The sequence below is a fragment of the Mobula birostris genome, chromosome 30, assembly GCF_030028105.1.
Source record: "Mobula birostris isolate sMobBir1 chromosome 30, sMobBir1.hap1, whole genome shotgun sequence".
Classification (NCBI taxonomy): Eukaryota; Metazoa; Chordata; class Chondrichthyes; order Myliobatiformes; family Myliobatidae; genus Mobula; species Mobula birostris.
Genome location: NC_092399.1, coordinates 8,860,815 through 8,883,769, shown reverse-complemented (window position 1 = coordinate 8,883,769; position 22,955 = coordinate 8,860,815). Strand labels below are relative to the sequence as shown.

Below are 22,955 nucleotides of genomic sequence, written 5' to 3'. Positions count from 1 at the left end.
CGGAATGGGAATGGGAATGGGAATTAAAATGTTTGGCCACCAGGAAGTTCTTTCATAAATACTTACAAGTATCACTTCCATTTCTGCTCTGCTGGAGGTAAGATTAAAATTCTCCTTTATGACTGGTAGTTCTCACAACCTATTTTAAACTCTTCGTCTCTTCACTCAAGGTTAAAATAGCAGAACAAGTGCCACACGAGTCCTTACACCTCCTCCCTCACTACCATTCAGGGCCTCGAACAGTCCTACCAGGTGAGGCGACTCTTCACCGGTGAACCTGTCGGCGTCCTGTACTGTATCCGGTGCTCCCGGTCTCACCTGCTGTATATCGGGGAGACCTGACGTGGATTGGGAGGATGCTTCACCGAGCACCTATGCTCCGTCTGCCATAAAAAGTGGGATCTCCCAGTGGCCACCTATTTTAATTCCCCTTCCCTTCTCATTCCGACATGTCAGGCCCTCCTGATGAAGGGTCTCAGCCCAAAACATCGACTATTCCTTCCCATCCAGCGATGCTGCCTGACCTGCTGAGTTTATGAGCGTTGCTCAAGATTTCCAGTATCTTCAGTATCTCTTGTGCCTAAGGTTAAAATTTATTACCATTGAATTCAATTGCCATTCGTAAGTTACTGCCGGAGTCCAGCCTACTCCTGGTGGTGAAGGAACCTGCGCAGAACAAAGGGACAAGGACTTTCGTTGCTTTGGCCTGCTGACGATGAAGGAACAGCGATACTTTTTCAAGTCAGGACGTGGTTATGTTCCCGTGCTCCGGCTGTCACGATAGCTGATGCTGCTGGTTTGGGAGTTTCTGGTGCTGTCCTTGTGCGCCGGACGTCACGATGGCCGATGCTGCTGGTTTGGGAGTTTCTGGTGCTGTCCTTGTGCGCCGGACGTCACGATGGCCGATGCTGCTGGTTTGGGAGTTTCTGGTGCTGTCCTTGTGCGTCGGACGTCACGATGGCCGATGCTGCTGGTTTGGGAGTTTCTGGTGCTGTCCTTGTGCGCCGGACGTCATGATGGCTGATGCTGCTGGTTTGGGAGTTTCTGGTGCTGTCCTTGTGCGCTGGACGTCACGATGGCCGATGCTGCTGGTTTGGGAGTTTCTGGTGCTGTCCTTGTGCGCCGGACGTCACGATGGCCGATGCTACTGGTTTGGGAGATGCTGTCGAAGAAGCCTTGGAAAGTTGGGGCAGCTCATTCTACAAATATTACACAACACAAATGGAATTTTTGCTGATTTAGTTCATAGCACCTGACTTAATGGAAAAGCCAATATAAAGATTGTTTTATATTCTTCCTGATCTACATCAAATGATAAAAACAAATGTAGAAATACTTGGAACAATAAATATAGTCCTGAAGGATTTCTTTGCTCATTAAAGTAATTCAGATTGATTCAAACCTGAAATCCTGTATTTTTATAAGGCAAGTACTGAAGGATGTAAGACAAATAGATTGTGCTTCAGTTATTTTGAAATTATACTTTCTTTACTTTGTCTCAGTAAAGTAATTCTTCACTAAAACAACTGAATATCGGTTGCTTGTCATTAACGTAACTGGACCCATTTTAAAACCTTGAATGGTTCTTCGCTGAGGGATAAGAGAACCATATAAAGACAGCTCATAGCAGTTCCCCTGTGGGAGCCCGTTTACACTGTACGGGCTGTGTTTGTGTGTCTGACTTCATTTCCATATGCTTTCAGTTCCTTCCACGTGCAACTTCAATCATCTTCCCCCTAGCACCGTTGACCAGAAATGTGCTGTCCATCTCACAAGTGATGAGATCGCCACTGGAGACTCGTGGATGCTCATTCCATCATCACAGTCTTGTGCTGTGACTTCATCGGTCTTATTCTCCCTATGTTGACTTGTATCGCTTCACACTAAATCAACAGCCGCTTGGCACTGAAAAATTACTAAAATTCAGATCATTAAAATGCAGATTATTAAACCTCAGATATTTAAACCTCAGGTTATCATTTGCATTTCTCACATCATGTGCTACTTATCCAAGCTAACTATTTATTGTAGCGTAGTGGTTAGCACAATGCTTCACAGTACAGGCAACCCAGGTTTGATTCCCGCCCTGGCTGTAAGGAGTTTGTATGTTCTGTCCGTGACCGTGTGGGTTTCCTCCAGATGCTCCTGTTTCCTCCCACAGTCCAAAGATGTAACAGTTGTTAAGTTAATTGGTCATCGTAAATTGTCTCATGATTATGCTAGAGACAAATCGGGGATTGCTGGTAATCGTGGCTCGAAGGGCCAGAAAGGCCTATCCTGTGCTGTTAATCAATCGCTCAATCAATAGATAAATAAATAAACAAATAAATGGGCAAATAAATACATGGATAGATAGATAAATAAATGAACAAATTAATTAATCAATAGATATTAAATTGATAAATAAATAAACTGATAGATAGATAGATAAATAGACCAGCAGCTAGCGATGAATAAATAAGATCTGTTGGAGCTCTCGCAGACATGCAGTTTGACAAAGAAGTTGACGTGTTGTTTGGATCACTTTAAAAGACTATTGCTGTCTGAAGATTTGGGTATTTTTTGAGATAGCTTTACAATGAAACATATTGCTATTGTTACTGGAGAAAAAGTTTCACGTCATCTTTCATTTATGTGCATTGGAATTGTTAGCTTCCTATGAAAAATGTAGCAAACTAAACAATTATTTCAAATACGCTTCTTCATTACTTTGCTGGGCGAAACAGGATGGCCTGGATGGCCTGTGCAGTGTCGTAATGTCTGTTTATTTATTTATTGAGATACAGTGTGGATTAGGCCCTTCCAACCCTTTGAGCCCTGGATCTCCCCCTCCCCCTCCCACTTTCAAATCTCTTACTAGCTCTTCTTTCACTTAGTCCTGACGAAGGGTCTCGGCCTGAAACGTCGACTGTACCTCTTCCTAGAGATGCTGCCTGGACTGCTGCGTTCACCAGCAACTTTTATGCGTGTTGCTTGACTTTCCAGCATCTGCAGATTTCCTCGTGCCCTCTTGATCTCAAACCTCCGCTGCCTTGTGGCTACACCCACTCATATGGAAGGCTTCAGGAATAAACGCTGAGGGAAAAATCTGGAGCTGGAGTACCTAAGACAGTCCTACATTGAGTTCAATGCTGACTGGTAACTCCTGCGATGCTGCTGGTACCAAACCGTATCTGTCTCTGCCGTTTCTTTGGGTTCATCAGATGTGTGGAGAGGGGGAGCTTGCTACATGGGCAACAGCTTGCTCTCCATAGCGTACTGACCAGGCTTGAATATCTCGACAGCGGGGACACAGTATCCATGGTCAACACTGACTGACAGAGGCCAAGGACAATATACTTACTGTAAGTCAGTTCCTTTTTCTGTATTTATCATTGTATTGCATTGTACTGCTGCTGCAAAGTTACCAAATTTCACAACATATGCCAATGATATTAAACCTGATTCTGATTCTGACATAAATTATACCCCTTGTGAGGGATTCAGCAAACGGCAGAACATAAATTTAACCCCCTCAGAGGGCTTCGGAAATGATTCTGAAAGAGGGAATACAGGTGATCAAAACCATTGCTTTACCTGGCTCAAATTCAAACGTCTTCCTGTCGCTCGAAAGAGTAGAATTTTTATTACAATTCATTTTCTAGCAATCGCTCTGTGCAACTATAAAGCAAGTAATATTCCCCAAGACAAGAAGTGTGCATTTGGACTATAGAGTCAGAGCTACGCAACATGGAAACAGGACCTGTGGCCCAACTCATTCATGCCAAGCAAGATACCTATCCAAGATAGTCCCATTTGCCTGTGCCTGGACTATATCTAAACCTCTTCTATCTATCTATCTATCTATCTGTCCAAATGTCTTTGAAACTTGGAAATTATATCAGCCTCTACAGCTTCCACTAGCAGTTCACTCTGTTTACTCAGTGACCTCTTGTGTGAATAAAGTTGTCCCTCAGGTCCTTTCATGCCTTCCTCTTCTCACCATAAACTGGTATCTTCTCACTGTAGATTCCCCTACCCTCTATTTATGGTCTATCTTTAATATTCAGGTGGTGGGGTGGATATACGTCTCTACCAAAGGAGGTGTAAGGTGCTCCTACCCTCCGCCAGCCTGCAGGTCACCCTTGGGCAAGGTGTAGCACCTGCTTAGCACCCAATCAGGGTCACATGAAGCCATGGGAGCAGGTGGTGGATGGTCGTATGAGCAGCCGGTGAATATCACAAGTCCTGGTTATGCGACCACTGACGCCAGGCAGACAATCTCTGAAGAGTATTTATAATGGCTGGGGTCACCCATCTTGTTAAAACACTGCCCAGAAGAAGGCAATGGAAAACCACTTCTGAGAACAGATTTGGTAAGAACATTTATGGTCGTGGAAAGGCCATGATCGCCCTAATCATACGACATAGCATGTAATGAATAAACATGATATATAATGAATAAACATGAGATGTATATAATGAATAAGCATGAGATATATATAATAAACATGATATATATATATATAATGAATAAACATGAGATATATATATAACTCCATTAGGTACCCCTCAGCCTCCTTCCTCCAGGGAGACAAATCTTGGCCTCTCCTTATAACTTAGGCCTTCCCATTTCAGTAACACTCTGTGAATCCTTTCTGATGACGTGTAGAGACAGATGAAGTTAGTGTTCAAGCACAGTGCAGAATTGGCTTTAGTTTTCACAGAAATTGAGAAATACCGAATGGCTCAAGTAACAGGAAACAAATTTCAGTTCCGTGTTTGCAGTGATTTCCGGAACATCACGCCTGAACTTGAGGGGAAGACCTGACGGTTTTGAGCTGGGACATTTCCTTTCGTGCCCTGATGCTGAGCATCTTGTGAAATGCAGCAGCAGAGCACATATTCTCAGCTGGTTTTTGCTGCAGTGTTTACCCAGTGAATCAGCACAGAGGAGACTTGGCAAAGCGAAGGCAGGTTCACACATTTCAATTGAGAGGAACAGCTAACGTGGAGTAGGGTGAATCTTTGTTAATGTACTTTTTTAAGTTAATTAAGTTAAATTAAAAAGCTTATAAGTGATTTTGAGAGATGGAATGGCTCACTGCTTTTAATGCTTTGAATGATTTTGATTTCAAATTATTTGACAAATCAAGGTTTTAAATTTAAACTAAAGGCAGGGTCAGACAGAGAAAGACTGAGACCATGACCTTCGATAGAGTCTTCTCCTCCCGTCAAGGCATTTAGCATCAACTTACCGAGCATCAGCAGATTCACCTGCCTGGGTAGCATCGTTTGGCAGGACGGTGCGACCAAGGATGACATCTAGGGCAGACTCCGCAAAGCTAGAAACATCTTCAGATCAATGGACAGCATATGGGGGATCAACCAAGTACAGTGCCCACATCAAGGTGAAGCTCTACCAGAGCGGTGACCTGTCCACATTCTTGTCCGGGTCAGAACGCCGGCACGTGACGCAGAACGTCCTTGCCAAGCCGTCGTCATTCCACGTCACGAGTCCCCGGAGGATCCTTCGTATTTTCTGGCCGGGAAAGATCTGCGACCACCCCTCACTCCTTCAGCGCCATCAAGAGGGCATGGCCACAGTCATCATGAGGAAGCGATGGAGATGGATTGGGCACATACTGAGGAGAGAGACCAACTCCATCATCAAGCCAGCACTTCACTGGACCCCTAAAGGAGGAGGAAATGCAGGAGACCAAAGACAACTTGACGCCATACCGTAGGGATAGTAATGAGGACCCTGAACCCTACTTGGGGCAAAATAGAGAAGATGGCCAAGCACAAGCAGAGACAGAGGACCTTTACAGCTGCCATAAACACCAATGGCATCACATGCAGTAAGTAAGTAAAGGAATAAAAATGACACAGTCAACAAGACTATGTCCTTAAACATGAACAAACAGTGGGATATTGATAATGTAAGATGTAGTAGGCCTGTTTCCCTTGTATGGTGGCGTGACAGGTGGCAGGGAAGCTGCGTAGCCTCGTCTGTAGTGAGGACTAGGCCTCAAGCTGTGGGCTTGCCTGCTGCTGCAGTTCAGGAGTAGAGGAGACACTGGAGGTACAGCAGCGTAGCATCCATGTTCGGTTGGGTGCTGGCCTCTCCCATTGGTGCTGCCCTCCAGTGTTCATTCGATGGAATGACAGGCTAGATTGCACTGGATGCATATTGTACCATCAATTTGCAGGACATGTCACTCAGGGTCTTGGGCTATATATGTGTTTTTTTTTGCGTGACTATGCTTTTTCTTAGCTCGCTATTTTGAATGTGCTGTGTATGTTTTGCACCTTGGCCCCAGAGGAACACTGTTTTTTCGGTTGTATTCATGTATGGTGAATGTATTATCCACATTGCTTTGCACAATTCAAACCTGCTCCATATCTGTAAAAGTGAAAAAAAGCTTTCAATGAAGGATAACTCCACAAGTGAGGAATGAAATAATATCAAGTTAAAGGACTCCATTTACCACCTCTGCTGACATCCGACCCAGTCGATGTTCACAACTCCAGGGAGTAGACTGCAGCCTGAGGCAGTGACTGACAACCAACAGATGCCAGTAGTTGGTGCCAGTGGACAATGAACATCTTTAGACATATATCGAATTGTGTTATTTGGAGGCCACATTACATGAAACACAAGTGATCTTCATTTACTAACATAATATGACCATACAGCCACAAGACTATAAGATATTGGCGGAGAATTAGGCCATATGGCCCATCGAGTCTGCTCTGCCATTTCATCATGGCTGATCCATTTTGCCCCTCAGTCACAATCTCCTACCTTCTCACCGTTTCCCTTCATACCCATACTAATCAAGAATCTATCAACTCTGCCTTAAATATACCCAATGACTTGGCCTCCACAGCCTCCTGTGGCAACGAATTCCACAGATTCACCACTCTCTGGCTAAAGAAATTCCTCCTCATCTCTGTTCTAAAAAGACATTCTATTCTGAGGCTGTGTCCTCTGGTCTTAGACTCCCCCACCATAGGAAACATCCTCTCCACACCACTCTATCAAGGCTTTCCAACATTTGATGAGGTTATCCCTCATTCTTCTGAATTCCAGTGAGTACAAGCCCAGAGCTATCAAATGCTCTTCAGGTGACAAGCCTTTCAATCTTGGAATCATTTTCGTGAACCTTCTTTGAACCTTCTCCAACATTACATGGCACATCGTGCCATTATAATTTTTTTCTCTCTTCCTTTATAAAAAGAAATTTTATAGAACTAAGCTGAGATAATTTCCCTCTAGTCCTGAGGTTGACAAGTGAGTCATTCCACAAGAGTCACTTGAATAGGAAAAGGTTTCCCTTATATTGGTCATGTGTTCTTTCTATCACACAAGTTGCAGTAAATTTGTCATCTATGTGCTCGAATTTCACTTGCTGAGTACAAATCAAGGAGGTTTATGGAGTGCAAAGTGGGTGAATTGTCAAATGAATTACAACCCTGACCTGCTGCTGGAGCAGAGAATGCTGAGGAATCACAGTGCAATAAATTTCAATGTCACAATCGGTCTCTTTGCCCTAAAGATGTATTCTCCATCATTTCAACCTACAATAACTGACGGTAGACATTGAACCTTAAGAAGTTTACATTCTCTTTTCTTTTCCATTCAGTAAAATAATATGCATGCATAACTTTTTGAAATCACCCTGGTATTCTGACATACTGAATAGACAGGAGCCTGTGCTGGTGCATCAGACCTATATCTTTCATCAATACCACACCTAGCCAGTCATTCACCTTCTTGTGATCCATCCAAACCTCACCTCTCTCTGGGTGGTGCTGGTGGCTAAGATACAGTGTAAAATACAGCAGATGGAAATCTGAAAATCTGAGAGAAAATGAAGGTCAGCAAAGATACCCTTACTTCTATTTCTTGGTTCTATGTTATAAGAAATACGTAAAGATTAAGCAGTTCAAAGTCAAAGTAAATTGATTATCAAAGTACATATATATCACCATATGCTACCTTAAGATTCATTTTCTTGCAGGCACCCCAAAGTTCAAAATAAATCAATTATCAAAGTATATGTATATGTCACCATATACAACATTGAGATTCATTTTCTGGTAGACGTATGCAAAAAAAAATCTATAGAATAATAACCAGTACAGAATCAGTGAAAGGCCACCCGCCTAGGGCGTTGAACCAGAGTGCGGACGACACCAAAACATGCAAATCCAAAAGGTGAAACAACAATAATAAACATATAGGCAACAAATATCAAGAACATGAGATGAAGAGACCTTGCAAGTGAGTCTATTGGTTGTGGGAACAATTCAATGTTGAGGTAAGTGAGGTTGAGTGAAGTTATTCCCTCTGGTTGAAGAGCATCATGGTTGTGGGGGTAGTAACCATTCCTGAACCTGGTGGTGCGGGACCTGAGGCACTTGTACCTTCTTCCAGATGGCAGCAGCGAGAAAAGAGCATGGCCTGGGTGAGGTGGATCCCTGACGATGGATGCTGATTTCCTGCAACAGTGTTTCATGTGGATGTGCTCAATGGTTGGGAGAGCTTTACTCACGATGGACTGAACCACATCCACTCCTTTTGTAGGACTTTCCATTCAAGGGCATTGGTGTTTCCATACCAGGCTGTGATGCAGCCAGTCAATATACTCCCCACCACACATCTATAGAAGTTTGACAAAGTTTTAGATGTCACGGTGAATCTCCACAAACTCCTAAGTAGAGTAATTGCCTAGTAATTGCACTTACACGCTAGGCCCAGGACATTTATAGGAAAATAAAGAAATATAATAGAATTTATGAAAAGCTAAAATAAATAAAGGCTGACATCAAACAGTGTGGAAGAGAAGACAAATTGTGGAAATTAAAAAAAAATGAGACCATGAGTGAAAGTGAATCCATAGATTGTGGAATCAGTTCAGAGTTGAGGTGAGTGAAGAGGAAGTTTCCACACCAGTTTAGGAGCCTGTTGGTTGTAGGGCAATAACTGCTCCTCAGCTTAGTGGTGGGTGAGCTGAGGCTCCTGTTCCTCCCGCCAATGGTAGTAGCTGGAAGATCTGCAGCAACTTTACTGGTGAGGTTGGGAGAAGCATTTTCCAGCACGATGGGTATTAAGCTGCATCATTTCATATTAGCTTAAAAGATTTTTCTGAGAAGTTGGGTTTGCATTTACACATCATCAATGCAGCGTGTCTTTCCATAAAGATTGTGCATCCATCCAGTTTGACCAGCAGTTGATACTTCAGTGGGGGAGAAAAAAAATAGAGTGGCGAGGTAGTCAAGTTGTGAAGCAGGGCCAAATGGAGGCTCCTCAAGAGGCAGGAGTTATAAGAGGGACCTTAACTGCAGCAAAATGTTCCGCTGCACTCCAATGAGTCACTGTGTGTATTGATTATCTTAACACTGCTTCTTCTTCTACCCTAACAACAGAGAAATCACTAACCAAAAGCATCTGTTGATGAGGTTACTTTAATAAAATCAACCAGTGAACTGTATGGTTCCGTTTAACTTCACATGAATATTTAGAACTACTTGTCTGTTCCAATAATAAAACCTGCAAGGCAACTTAATCTTCCACTTTAAGAATAATTAATTTGCACAAAACTAATTAATCGACTAACCAATTAGCTTAAAACTCTACTGAGCATCTACTTTGATTTGAGAATAGAGCCCTGTTGAGATTTTGGAAAACGCGAGAGTTACAAGTGGATATTAAAGTATTCTGCTGAAGCGGTCTGGGACAGTTTGATGTGAGAATCCCAGAACAGAAAAACTCCTTTAGACATTATTCCAAGTTATCATTCCAGAAATATTCAGAATCGGGTGTATTATGATTGGCATATCTCATGAAATTTGTTGTTTTGTTTGGTGGAAGCAGAACACTGCAATATATAAAATAATACATATACAGTACTATAAATAAATACATATACATATATCCCCCCCAAGAGGACCACAACCTTGTCACGGGACGATGTGTGTCTCAATGACCTGGAGAGCTATGTTGTCTGGAGTCAGTTCTTTATGGTTTGGCTCTTGGTAAACAGGTCAAAGGGTAGAGGTCAGACTAAGAGTGGTTCACCAGTCCTCCAGGTTCAGGGGTTCAGTTCAGGGCTAACAACCTTGACTAGTCAAATAAAACTGTTACGGAAGCAGCAGTGAAGAATACTTCTACATCTGAGTGTGACCGCTTTTCTGAGTCTCCACCCGGAAAACTGAGAGGAAGTTACTGTTATGATGAGGGAAGGCCTAAACACCACGAGAGATGTCGGGCCTTCATTGCTGCTCTAAACGCCAGTGGTGTAGCAGGCAGTAATTAAGTGTGTGTGTGTGTGTATGTGTTGCAAAAAAAGACAGCAAAGATAATGAGGTAGTGTTTGTGTGTTGGCGGATTGGAGGGAGCATTCAGATTAGTACTAGAGATAGGATATTCACTTTAACATAACTGATGCAGGTTTTGAGCACACAAAGGCCTATCAGCCAACTGCTCTGGCTCTCACAGAACCGGGAGAGGAAATCTGAGAGACTGGGAAAGGGAAAGAGTCAGAAATGAGGTTTGAGAGAAAGTGTGGTGGAGAGGCAAGGATGTAATAGAGAGAAGATCAAAGCTGTGTGTGTGTGTGTGTGTGTGTGTGTGTGTGTGTGTGTGTGTGTGTGTGTGTCGGTGGGGGTGTGTGTGCGTGTGTGTGTGTGTGTGTGTGTGGTGGGGGGGGTCTGTGTGTGTGTGTGTGTGTGTGTGTGTGTGTGTGTGCGCGCGCGCCTGTGTGTTTCTGTGTGTGTGTGTGTGTGTGTGTGTGCGTGCGCGCACCTGTGTGTGTGTGTGTGTGTGTGTGGTGGGGGGGGTGTCTGTGTGTGTGTGTGTGTGTGTGTGTGTGTGTGTGTGCGCGTGTGTGTATGTACACGCAAATAAAATTCAATGAATATTTGGTGCAAGACAGATGCAGACTGTAAAATCTTTTAATCCGCCACCCAGCCCAATATCAATTATTAAACAATTTTGAGTGTCCTTAAATTGTACAAGGGAAAATATAATGAATAGTTTTTATTCAAAGAGAATCGAATGTCTGGTAGTTTGGAGAATTCCTGCATTTTCTGGTAGTAAACTGGTAAATGCCAAGTGGGCCTCACGTCTCACTGGGTGTGTAAATGTTATGAAGACAAACTGTAAAAATGCCTCACACGTTAAGAGTACTATAACTCCTCATTGCAGACACATTGCAGACATTTTATTTCTACACAGCCACGCTGGTTTCAATAAACTGAAAACAAACTAACCCTGTGATACTGTACAGATAGCTGTCATCAACCTCGTGTCAGTCTCCAATAGCTGAGAACATTTCTGTAAACTAAATGTAAAGTTTTATGGCCTTCAACATACACTTAACAATCAAGTGTGAGGGAAAGGTCCGCTTACACTTAAAAGCAAAACCTTTCAATCAATTTGCCCAATGAACTTAACTCAAATAAGCATGTTTATGCAAGTTTAACAAGAATATGGAGAATTTTTTTCAATGAGCAAACATCAGTTTCTTTAAATGGACTGTCACCTTAGGATAACATTGTAAGGTTAAAATAGTCATTTAACATTAGGATGACGTTTTAAATTTAAGCACTACAATATCGGTGCCCATATCCTTCCCTTATAGAAACAACACTGTTGTATTTCTATATTGATGAGTGCAGATGGAATTAAATCATAGTTGACCTATACCTTAATTCTATTAACCTAATTTTGAAAATTTTGGTTGCACACCAATATTTCAGTAGGTAGAGTTCCAGATTTCCTACCAGAGGAAATAGCTTCTTTCTACCTGTGCTTCCCACACCTCAGCTGGATCATGTCCTCACCTTCTACACTCAAGGCAAGCCAGCCTTCCCTTACAGTTTAACCCTTCATCTCCTAACAGTTTAACCCTTCATCCACCTCAGCAAAGAACAGCAGAATACTTGAATTTTTTTTTAAATGATGAGAGATCAGACTGCATTGATATACCAAGGAACCTCAGTCACTGGAAGGTAAATGGTATGCCAGCCTTTTTTGCAGGAGATTTTGATTACAAAACTTAGTATAATTATATAGGGCCTTGGCGAGGGCAAACCCACAACATTGTTTCTGTTTCCCCACCTAGTATACTTGATATAGAAAGCATTGACACAAGAGATTCTGCAGATGCTGGAAATCCAAAGCAACACACAAAAAGTACTGGAGGAATTCAGCGGGTCAGGCAACATCTATGGAGAATAATAATCCGTTGACTTTTTGGCGATCCCTTCATCAGGACTGGAAGGGAAGGGAGAAGAAGCCGGAATAAGAAGGTGCTTCTTCCCTGTCCCCTTCCAGTCCTGAGATACATTGAACTAGTTACTGTTATTGTTATTCACTGAACTGAATGTTATTCAGTAGACTGGTTCCAATTCTTTAGGGCCTTGGAGAGAGCAAGCTCAGAGGATAGGTCTCCCTAGGTGGTATACTTGCTACAGACATAGTGCAATGGAGAGTTTGAATAGGATAGGTCTCTATTCTCTAGTTTAGAAGAATGAATCGTGACCTTATTGAAATGTAGAAAAATCTTAGGTGGAACAGCTGAGTAGATTGGGAGATAATGTTTCCCCTGACTGTCGAACAAGAACAAGGAGTCTTAGACTCAAGGTAAGGGGCAGGCCATTTAAGAAAGCAATTGGAAGAAATTTCTTTACCTGGGAGGTGGTGTATTATTGGAATTCTCTGGCCAGATTGGATGTGGTGACTGATTCATTGTCTTCGAAAAGGAGATAGGTGGAATTTCTGGATATTAAAGGGATTAATGGATATTGGATTTTGCAGGAAAATTGAATTTATGGAGGATCTTGTTGAAAAGCAAAGCAGGTTTGAGAGGCATTCAATGACCAGCACCTGTTTGTGTTCTGGTACTATGCTCTACCTTCCAATTTAACCAAACATTTTCTCCATCATCTCCTTTGGCAGTCTAGCAAATCTCTATAAGTCACCTCAGTTACCTCTACGAAGGATGACAACTTCAAAGTTTACTTGCTTTTTCCTCAAGTTTTCCCTGTACCTTAGTCACCCACACTAGGCCTTGGCTAACTTATTTATTTATTCATTGAGATAGAACGCTGAACAGGCCCACTCGGCCCTTCGAGCTGCACCGCCCAATAATCCCTGATTTAATCCTAGCCTAATCAATGACCAATTAATTTACCAACCAGCAGGCTTTTGGACTGTGGGAGGAAACTGGGAGAACGTACAAACTCCTTACAGGCAGCAGTGGGAATTGAACCTGAGTCATCTGTACTGTAAAGCATCTTGCTAACCATTATGCTACCGTGGCTGCCAAAGGGATCATCTCCAAATGAGAAGAACTGCACACTGTATTAGAATGCAGCCTAAACAAAACAACATCCTTTCTTTGTTGTGCAGACGACTATGTGGACTATTTGATTCAATATTCCGTTTAGGAATGCCAACTTTGTTGTATTTGGGCATAGATAGAATAAGAACAGATAGCTTCATCCATGGCTAGTCTTGAACTTATGTTATTTCTTCTTCTCTTTATCTGCAAAAGCCAACATTGCAATGTAATTTTCCAGTTAGAAACATGTTGCCCAAAATCTGGTCTGGAATTAGTAAGCTTCGAATTTCTGCATTACTCCATGTGTGATTGCCACCAGTGCAATTCACTTTCCCAAAAGCAATTTTATTACTAATTATGGAAGAATGTAAATTCAGTTGAAGATAGGACTGGCTCCCAACTTCCAGTCTTCAAATTGGGACCAATGCTCTCAAATTGCGATGCCACATTCGTCCAGCTTGCCACAATGCAGTTACCACCCCTATTCTGGTAGCTTAAATATTTTCTAAAAAATGTTTTAATCAAAAATTAATAAAACTGATGATTGAATGGAGGCATCAGAACCAAATGTACTTGTAGCTTTCTTCACACTTAAAATACCTGAGGCTGTTCCAGTGACCTTATGGCATTAAAATGATTATTTGGTACAAAAATCATTCAACAGAATGTTTTCAAAACCATCTTTGGCTGAAATGTATCCTTTTATATAAAAAAGCTTCTTCTTTCCTTTTGAAAAATATTTTTAAAATTCTAAGTACCATTTGCCAACATTCCTTTCGTGATCCTTGGGAAAGTATTGTACCACTGCAAACTAATGCAAGGAAAACAGCCATCAGGCCAAAGGCTTACATAACACGTTTAAAGACTGAAACAAGGCCACTAGGAAAAGAATCACATTCGCGTTTCATCCGTCCACATATTGCTTCAGTTATCTCTTCTATTGTTTTTATCAATGTGTGCATCAGGTTTATCAAGGCAAAGACCGCAGAGCTGCATAACTTAGTGTAAACGCAACAACCTACAGACTCCGGGGAAACAGAAAATGCCAGAAGCACTCAACTGGCTGAGCAGCATCCGCGGAGAAAGAAACGGAGTTAATGTGTCAGGTCAATGACCTTTCATCAGAAATAGGGAAAGTTAGAGATTAAGCACATTTTCAACTGTAGAAAAGAGAAGGGAGTGGAGAGAACAAAAAGGAATGAGAAGTCATGAATGAAGTTCTTCCAGTTTAAGATGGAGCTGAGGCTAACGACAGAAAGAAGAGGACTAAATACTTTGTTTATCACACTTTTTCTGGTAAACAATACACAAGCAACAACATGTAACTTCTGATTGGACTGGGAGGCGATTTGAAGCAACAGGCCCATCACAGGAGCAAAAAAGACCCAAAGTTCATTGATTTAAGCGCTGGGCCGAACTGGAAAGGTTGGGTACGGGCCAAATCACGGAGGAGGGGTTCAGTCCCCAGAGCGTATCGGAGCAACAGAACCCGGATGCTTAGATGACAACTTAAGAACCGGGCCAAACAGGAAAGGTCAGTGCGTCAGGGCCCGAGGTGAAGGATGGGCCAGTTTAGCTTGCTGCACTGTGGTGTTTACCTGGCTATGCACCAGAACTGAGGCTGTGCTTCGTGTCTGTGGACAGTCTCTCTTCTGTGGACTTTAGTCCCAAACACTATTTGCTTGCTTTTACAGTGTGCCCAATTTGTTTTTTCCCCTCTCTCCCCAATGGGTGTTTGACAGTCCTCTTTCTCCTAATGGGTCCTTTGGGGTTTCTTTGTTTTGTAGCTGCCTGTAAGGAGATGAATCTTAAGGTTGTATAATGTGTGCAAACATTGATAGTAAATGTACTTTAAACTTTGAATTATAAAGAAGGTGGTGATATTGGCTCAGAATGGACAGCAAAGTCTTGTTAATCATGAAAAAGGAGCTAGTGCTTTTCCGGCGTATATGACGAATAAACTTTTCTCGGGTGCAGGTATCGACCTTAGCTGACTTTTTAATGACAAAATCTGCCAGCTTCATCAGGGATGATACCGCGGCATGTCTAGTCCGGTGGTAGTTATACTTCCATCATCCATCCCTCCTGATTGGTTAGTCCTCATCCAATCAGGTTTCCACTGTCCCACCCTGTTTACGATCGAATTCCAGTTCTTACTTACAGCAGCAAGGTGAAGGAAATCGATCAGGCCCTTAAAAGGGACAACAGAAAAACTAAACAATGAGGGGGAGCCCGTCACTACTGCCTGTCTTCCCGGTATTTCCAAGATTTCTGAAGAAGTACTAGATTGACACTATCCACAAACCCGTAAGGAAGCTCAAGTCACAGCTTATGCAGGTCAAAGATGACCTGGAACTCAGGACAGCTGACTTTTACAGGATTCCCCGTGAATGCCGAGCAGCATATATATCGGCCAGACAGGACGCATGATGCAAACCCGCATCAAGGAGCACAGGAGATGCATCTGTTTGGGTTACCTGGAGAAATCGGCGGTAGCAGAACATTGCATTCGTAATGGCCATAGGATTGACTTCAACAACACAAAACTATTGTGTCACACCAGTGGCTTTTGAGACTATCTGGTGAAGGAAGCCATTGAAAAAAAACTAGAGGAAAAGAACTTCAACAAAGATGAAGGCCTTGCTCTAAGTAAGAACTGGAATTTGATTGTAAACAAGGTGGAAAAGCAGGAACCTAATTGGATGAGGACTAACCAATCAGAAGGGATGGACGATAGGGGCATAAATACCACCAGACTAGACATACCCAGGCATCATCCCTGATGAAGATAGAAGAGTTTGTCATCAAAACATCGGTTATAATTGATACCTGTACCTGGCTGGAAGCCCAAGAAATGTTTATTTATCTTTTTGATCATGCCCACTTCTCTCTGCTGTAGGTGTGATTCACATGGCATTTATTTATCTCCTTTTATTTACATATTTACTGTCAAATACTCCCCCCCAGGAGGACCATAATGACCAGGGTGAGATATGTTGGAATGTTTGGTAGGAAATTTTTCAGCTTCATAAAACATATGCACTAAATATAGCTGGATATACCTAAATATTCCTACTCTACATTGAGTTCAATGATGACTGGCAACTCGTTGTTGCCAAACTGTATCAGTCTCTGCCATTCCTTTGGATTCATCAGCTGTGTGGAGAGGGGGAGCCTGCTGAATGGGCAACAGCTTGCTCTCTGTATCGTACTGCCCGGGCTTGGGTATCACATAAACAGCGAGCACGCAACATCCACGGTCGACCCTGACCATCGGGGGGGGCCTCAGAGAAATATATCTGAGACAATATATTTATGGCACCAAACAACAGGAATTCTGCAGATGCTGGAAATTCAAGCAACACACATCAAAGTTGCTGGTGAACGCAGCAGGCCAGGCAGAGGTACAGTCGACGTTTCAGGCCGAGACCCTTCGTCAGGACTAACTGAAGGAAGAGCTAGTAAGAGATTTGAAAGTGGGAGGGGGAGGGGGAGATCCAAAATGATAGGAGAAGACAGGAGGGGGAGGGATGGAGCCAAGAGCTGGACAGGTGATTGGCAAAAGGGGATACGAGAGGATCATGGGACAGGAGGTCCGGGAAGAAAGAGGGGGGGGGGACCCAGAGGATGGGCAAGGGGTATATTCAGAGGGACAGAGGGAGAAAAAGGAGAGAAAGAGAAAGAATGTGTGTATAAAAATAAATAACGGATGGGGTACGAGGGGGAGGTGGGGCATTAGCGGAAGTTAGAGAAGTCGATGTTCATGCCATCAGGTTGGAAGCTACCCAGACAGAATATAAGGTGTTGTTCCTCCAACCTGAGCGTGGCTTCATCTTTACAGTAGAGGAGGCCGTGGATAGACATGTCAGAATGGGAATGGGATGTGGAATTAAAATGTGTGGCAAAATTTATTGCACCAAATGTACTTAATATACAGCTGTTCAAGAAGTTGTTATTATAACTACTGGGCTTGCATTTCCATGAAGACTAGAACTTCAAGAGAAACGGAAGATACTACTTCCTTTGAAGCCACAGCAAATGACTAGAGAAACTCAGTGGGTCAGTGGCGTATACAGAGGGAAATAGACAATCGACTATCTGGGTTCAGACACTTCATCTGGAGGGTCCACTCCCTCCAGAGATGCTGCCTGACCCACAGGGTTCCTCAGGCATTTTGTGTGCCACTCTGAGTTCCAGCATCTGCAGTCACTTGGGTCTCTTGCGTCCTTTGGACTCTGTTTGACTTTAGTGAGAGTCTAGTGGACCTCCATTAGATATATCTGAGATGGCAGAGTGTGTTTTGCATGCCATGCCTTTCAGCAAGTTATGATAGACAAGCAATCAATGCTTATCCCTTGTCTTTGATTACATTTTTTTTACATCAGCCATCTAATTTCCATAATGCAGTAAATGTCGGTAGTGTGCACTCCCAGCAGTGAGTTTCAGCTGCCGGATGTTCCAATTCATATTTGACACCACTCTCTGAAGCAGCGTAGAGAGTGGTGAGTGTGTGGAATGCACTGCCAGCAATGGAGGTAGAGGTGGATACAATCGGGTCTTTTAAGAGACTTTTAGATAGGTACGTGGAGCTTAGAAAGATAGAGGGCTATGCAGTAGGGAAATTCTAGGCAGTTTCTAGAGTGGGTTACATGGTCGGCACAACATTGTGGGCCGAAGGGCCTGTAATGTGCTGTAGATTTCTATGTTTTAACACACAAAATGCTGGAGGAATTCAACAGGCCAGGCAGCAGCGATGAAAAAGAGTAAACAGTCAACGTTTCGGGCCAAGACCCTTCTTCAGGAAAGATGCCTATATTAAATGGTGGGGCAAGGGGAAAGAGGCCTGCTGGAAGATGACAGGTGAAGCCAGTGTGTGGGAAAGGCCAAGGGCTGGAGAAGAAAGAATCTGATAGGAGATGGAAGTGGACCAGAGGAGAAAGGGAAGAAGGTGGGGGCCCAGGAGAAAGTAATAGGCAGGTGAGAAGAAGTAAAAGGTCAGAATGGGGAATAGAGGAAATGTGGGGGAATCTTGTTCAGTGGAAGGAGAAATCGATATTCATGCCATCAGGTTGGAGGATACCCAGATGGAATGTAAGGTCTTGTTCTTCCACGCTGAGGGTGTCCTCATCTTAGCACGAAGGGAGGCTATACATCGACACGTTGGAATGGGAATTAAAATGTTTTGCTACTGAGAAGTCCCGCTTGTGGCAGACTGTGCGGAGGTGCATGATGAAGCTGCCTCCCCACTTATGTCAGGTCTCACCGATATACAGGGGGCCACATCAGGAGCAGCGGATGGAGTGCTAAAAACAAGTTATAAAACTTGTTTGTTACATGGACAGCTGCCTGCATAATTTGTTTCTCTGAGAGCCAGACTTGGGTGCCTTCCAGTTCTACAATAGCTTCCCTGTTGCCCTGTTATCTGTTGATCGTTCCACATTCTCGCGACATAGTTTTATGCAAAGGGTGCTGACAGCCTGACTCAATTATATTTCAATCATTTGAAGTAGGAGTTCCCAACCTGTGGTCCATGGACCCCTTGGGAAATGGTCAGGGTCCATGGCATAAAATAGGTTGGGAACCCCTGATTTAAAGGATGAAAGTCCTAATACCTAGACTCTAGACTCGGGACATAACTTGACCTAGAGATCTGTGGATTGGACATGTGTGTGTGTGTGTGTGTGTGTGTGTTGACTGGTGACCGCAGTGAGAACTGTGCAGATCTCTGGACCTTGAATCACCCATTTGCTAACATCTGCAGGCCTGTACGGTCAACCCTAGAACATTGGGCTCCGAGGTTTTTAGAGCAACTTTATTTGTTAATTGTTGGCTTAACTAGAGTTGTTAAGCCCTTGTGCTTTCTGTTTAATCTTGTCAAGTTTGTTTTGACTGGCACAGGTTTTCCGTGTACTGTGATTATTTAAAGCAGACTCCTGATTAGTGCTTATCGTGGGGGTCCTTGTTCGGTCGAGCCACTGATATTCTGTTGGAATTCCTATGTGTAAACTTTTGTTTCTGTCTCTACATGGGAGCCTGTCATTCCACCACACCTGGGTTCAGTCATTGCCAGTGCACACCCTGACAAACCTCTTGGTCAGGCTAGCTACCTGTTCTTGAGACTGGTAAGAATCCAGCCTACATAGTCATGAATACTGACTCATAAGGTAACAGTACAATAACTTGGCCACAATCCCCCAGGTGCATTCTTCCTGTTGGATGCAGTGAGGTACAGGCAGGAGCCAAGTAATTTCCTTCTTAAATAAAAAGAAACATTAGCAGTATCAGTCAGCACTGAAAATAGGAGCAAAGTTAGGAAGGAAAGCTCTTCTGTGACCATTGTGGAACATTCAACACTAATTAAGTGCCAAAATGTAATTTCATAATCACCAAGCAAACTTTGAACATTATTCACACTATTTAGAAAAAAATCCTTGCAACGTTCCAAATAAAAGTCATTGATTTTTTTTCTCAAGGTAAGCATTGGGCAGGTTAATAAAAATCTCCAAAACACTGAAATAAATGCATAGTATAATTTTAGATTTTAATGCAGTAAATTCTATACCTGGAATCTCACTACTTGTGTTTTAAATGAAACTTGTCAATAGAACGTCCAAGAGGATGACAACCTTGTTGTAGGGTTTGGAGACTTGCATGCCTCAACGATCTGAAGAGCTGTGTTAGCTGGAGTCAGGGCTTTATGGTTTGGCTCTTGGTAGGATCACCCATGCCAAACAGGTCAAAGGGTAGAGGTCAGACTAAGAGCGGCCCACCGGTCCTCCAGGTTCAGAGGTTTAGCTCAGATCTAACAACTCTGACTGGTAAAACAAAACTGTTACAGAAACAATAATGAGGAATCCTCTGCATCTGAGTGCGACAGTGTTCCTGAGTATCCACTGGGGATTTGCATGATTGCAGAAGTGAAAACCAAGAGGAAGCTACTGAGAGGATGAAGGAAGCTCTGAACACCACCAGAGATGGAGGACCTTCATTGCTGCCCTAAACACCAGCGGCGTAACGGGAAGTAAGTAATTTGTCAGCAGAAGTGGAAAATTAATTACAGACTTGATGTAACTAGGCGAGGTCAGTGATTCAAGGATGAAAATAAGGGAAAGAGCATTTCTCTTATTTGGCTGGATCAAAGTTCAAAGTAAATTTTATTATCAGAACACATATATGTCACCAAATACAACCTTAAGATTCTTTATCCTGCAGGCATACTCAGGATCAATGAAAGATCAAGTAAAGCATAGAAGACAACAATTGTGCAAATGAAAATATAAATAAATAGCAATAAATAACAAGAGCATGAAATAATAGGATAAAGAATCCTTAAAGTGAGATAACTGATTATGGGAACATCTCAATAGATGGGTGTCGTTATCCCCTTTTGTTCAAGAGCTTGATGGTTGAGGGGTAGTAACTGTTCATGGAACCTGGAGGTGCGAGTCCTGAAGCTCTTGTATCTCCTACCTGATGGCAGCAGTGAGAAAGGAGCATGGCCTGGGTGGTGGAGATCTCTGATGCTGCTTTCCTATGACAGTGTTTCACAGTGTAGATGTGCTCAACGGTTGGGAGGGCTTTACCCACGATGTACTGAGCTGAATGCATTACCTTTAGTATGATTTTCGGTCCAAAGGCATTAATGTTCCCATACCAGGCTGTGATGCAGCTTGTCAGTACACTCTCCACTAAATAACTATAACCATATAACAAATACAGCACTGAAACAGGCCATCTCGGCCCTTCTAGTCCCTGTCGAACTCTTACTCTCACCACGTCCCACCGACCTGCACTCAGCCCATAACTCTCCATTCCTTTCCTGTCCATATATCTGTCCAATTTAACTTTAAATGACAACATCAAACCTGCGTCAACCACTTCTGCTGGAAGCTCGTTCCACACAGCTACCACTCTGAGTAAAGAAGTTGCCCTTAATGTTACCTCTAAGCTTTTGTCCTTTAACTCTCAACTCATGTCCTCTTGTTTGAATCTCCCGCACTCTCAATGGGAAAAGCCTATCCACGTCAACTCTATCAATCCCCCTCATAATTTTAAATACCTCTATCAAGTCCCCCCTCAACCTTCTACACTCTAAAGAATAAAGACCTAACTTGTTCAACCTTTCTCTGTAATTTAGGAAATGAAACCCAGGTAACATTCTAGTAAATCTTCTCTGTACTCTCTCAATTTTGTTGACATCTTTCCTATAATTCGGTGACCAGAACTATAGAAGACATCCATAGATTCTCCGCAATGGGCTGTAATGTAATAATCTGTAAGTTCAATTTGAAATGCCTCTTACAGAGTTCTTTTCAACCTCCTTTGGAGATACAATGTCACAGCACTTCCACATATGTTGTTATTCACCTTGCTGATAGAGTTATTTGAGGTAGGTTACGATAACTTCCCTCAAATATTTTTTTTTTCTTTCCAAATGCAGAGAAATCCAATTTTCTGTCCAGGTCATTGGTCATTACCAGAGTAGGTCATTACCAATGGAAGAGCTCCCAACATCCACTCAGTGGCCACTTTCCTAGGTACACCTGTTTATTAATGTGAATAACTAATCATCCAATCAAATGGCAGCATTGTATAAAAGCATGCAGATATGGTCAAGAGGTTCAGTTGTTGTTCAGACCAAACATCAGAACGGGGAAGAAATGTGATCTAAGTGACCTTGACCATGGAATGATGGTTGGTGCCGGTCAGGGTGGTTTGAGAATCTCAGAAACTGCTGATCTCCTGGGATTTTCACACACAAACAGTCTCTAGAGTTTGCAGAGAATGGTACGAGAAACAAAAAGCATCCAGTGAGCAGCAGTTCTGTGGACAAAAGTGCCTTGTTAATGACAGAGATCAGAGGAGAATGGCCAAACTGGTTTAGGCTGACAGGAAGGTGATCGTAACTGAAATAACCATGCTGTACAATGGTAGTGTGCAGAAGAACACCCCTGAACATAGAACACGTCGGACATTGAAGTGGGTGGGCTACAGCAGCACAAGATCCTGAGCATGCACTCATTGACCATTTCATTAGGTACAGGAGGTCAATGGGCAGAGGACTGTCACATCATCATGCTTGTTTTTGGTTCTACGGTGGAGGTAAACTGAGTCGTTGCAGAAATCTTTCTTTGCACCCTGACTATCCATGAACAACCATCGGAAGCTGCAAAGGAAGGGAGTTCTTAAAATAATAGTAGAATTATTTTTGCAGACTTGTTTGTGTCGTTGACCAGTGGGATGGGTGAGTTGGGAGGGGAGGGAGACAGGATATCATTGTCTAAGTTCCTCGCTGGTCTTGGGACAGTGAATGCAAATGATTTCCGGTTGTTTTTATGAGGAAGCACCATCTGAATTCACTGATTGTCTAGCCTGGGGTTTCCTACTGAGTGAGGTGAACAACAGGCCAAATAAACTCCATTATGATGAGAACAGACGCAAATAATTTCCTGGTGACTAGTCCCATCCAATTACTTATATCACCGAGTGCAAATCCAATGTTCCCTCTAGCAGACAGTTGGAAGATGTCTGGAGGTTATTAACGTACCAACGTACCCAAGCTCCCTCTGATCATAGAATTGTGGTGGCACAGAAAGTTGATGTTGCATAAACAAAGTCACC

The 22,955-nt window shown here is 42.9% G+C and overlaps 1 protein-coding gene across 4 annotated transcripts in view; it reads right to left on the bottom strand.

The window, feature by feature from the left end:
- col8a2 (collagen, type VIII, alpha 2) overlaps positions 1 to 22,955 on the bottom strand; it is a 223,073-nt gene that overhangs the window by 133,957 nt on the left and 66,161 nt on the right. Inside the window, exon 1 of one of the 4 annotated variants that reach the window (XM_072247126.1) lies at positions 4,549 to 4,571. The exons of the other annotated variants lie outside the window; for them this stretch is intronic. The gene's annotated coding sequence lies outside the window, so the exon portion shown is untranslated. Of the gene's footprint in view, positions 1 to 4,548; positions 4,572 to 22,955 lie in introns of those variants that run through there. 4 annotated transcript variants of the gene reach the window in all.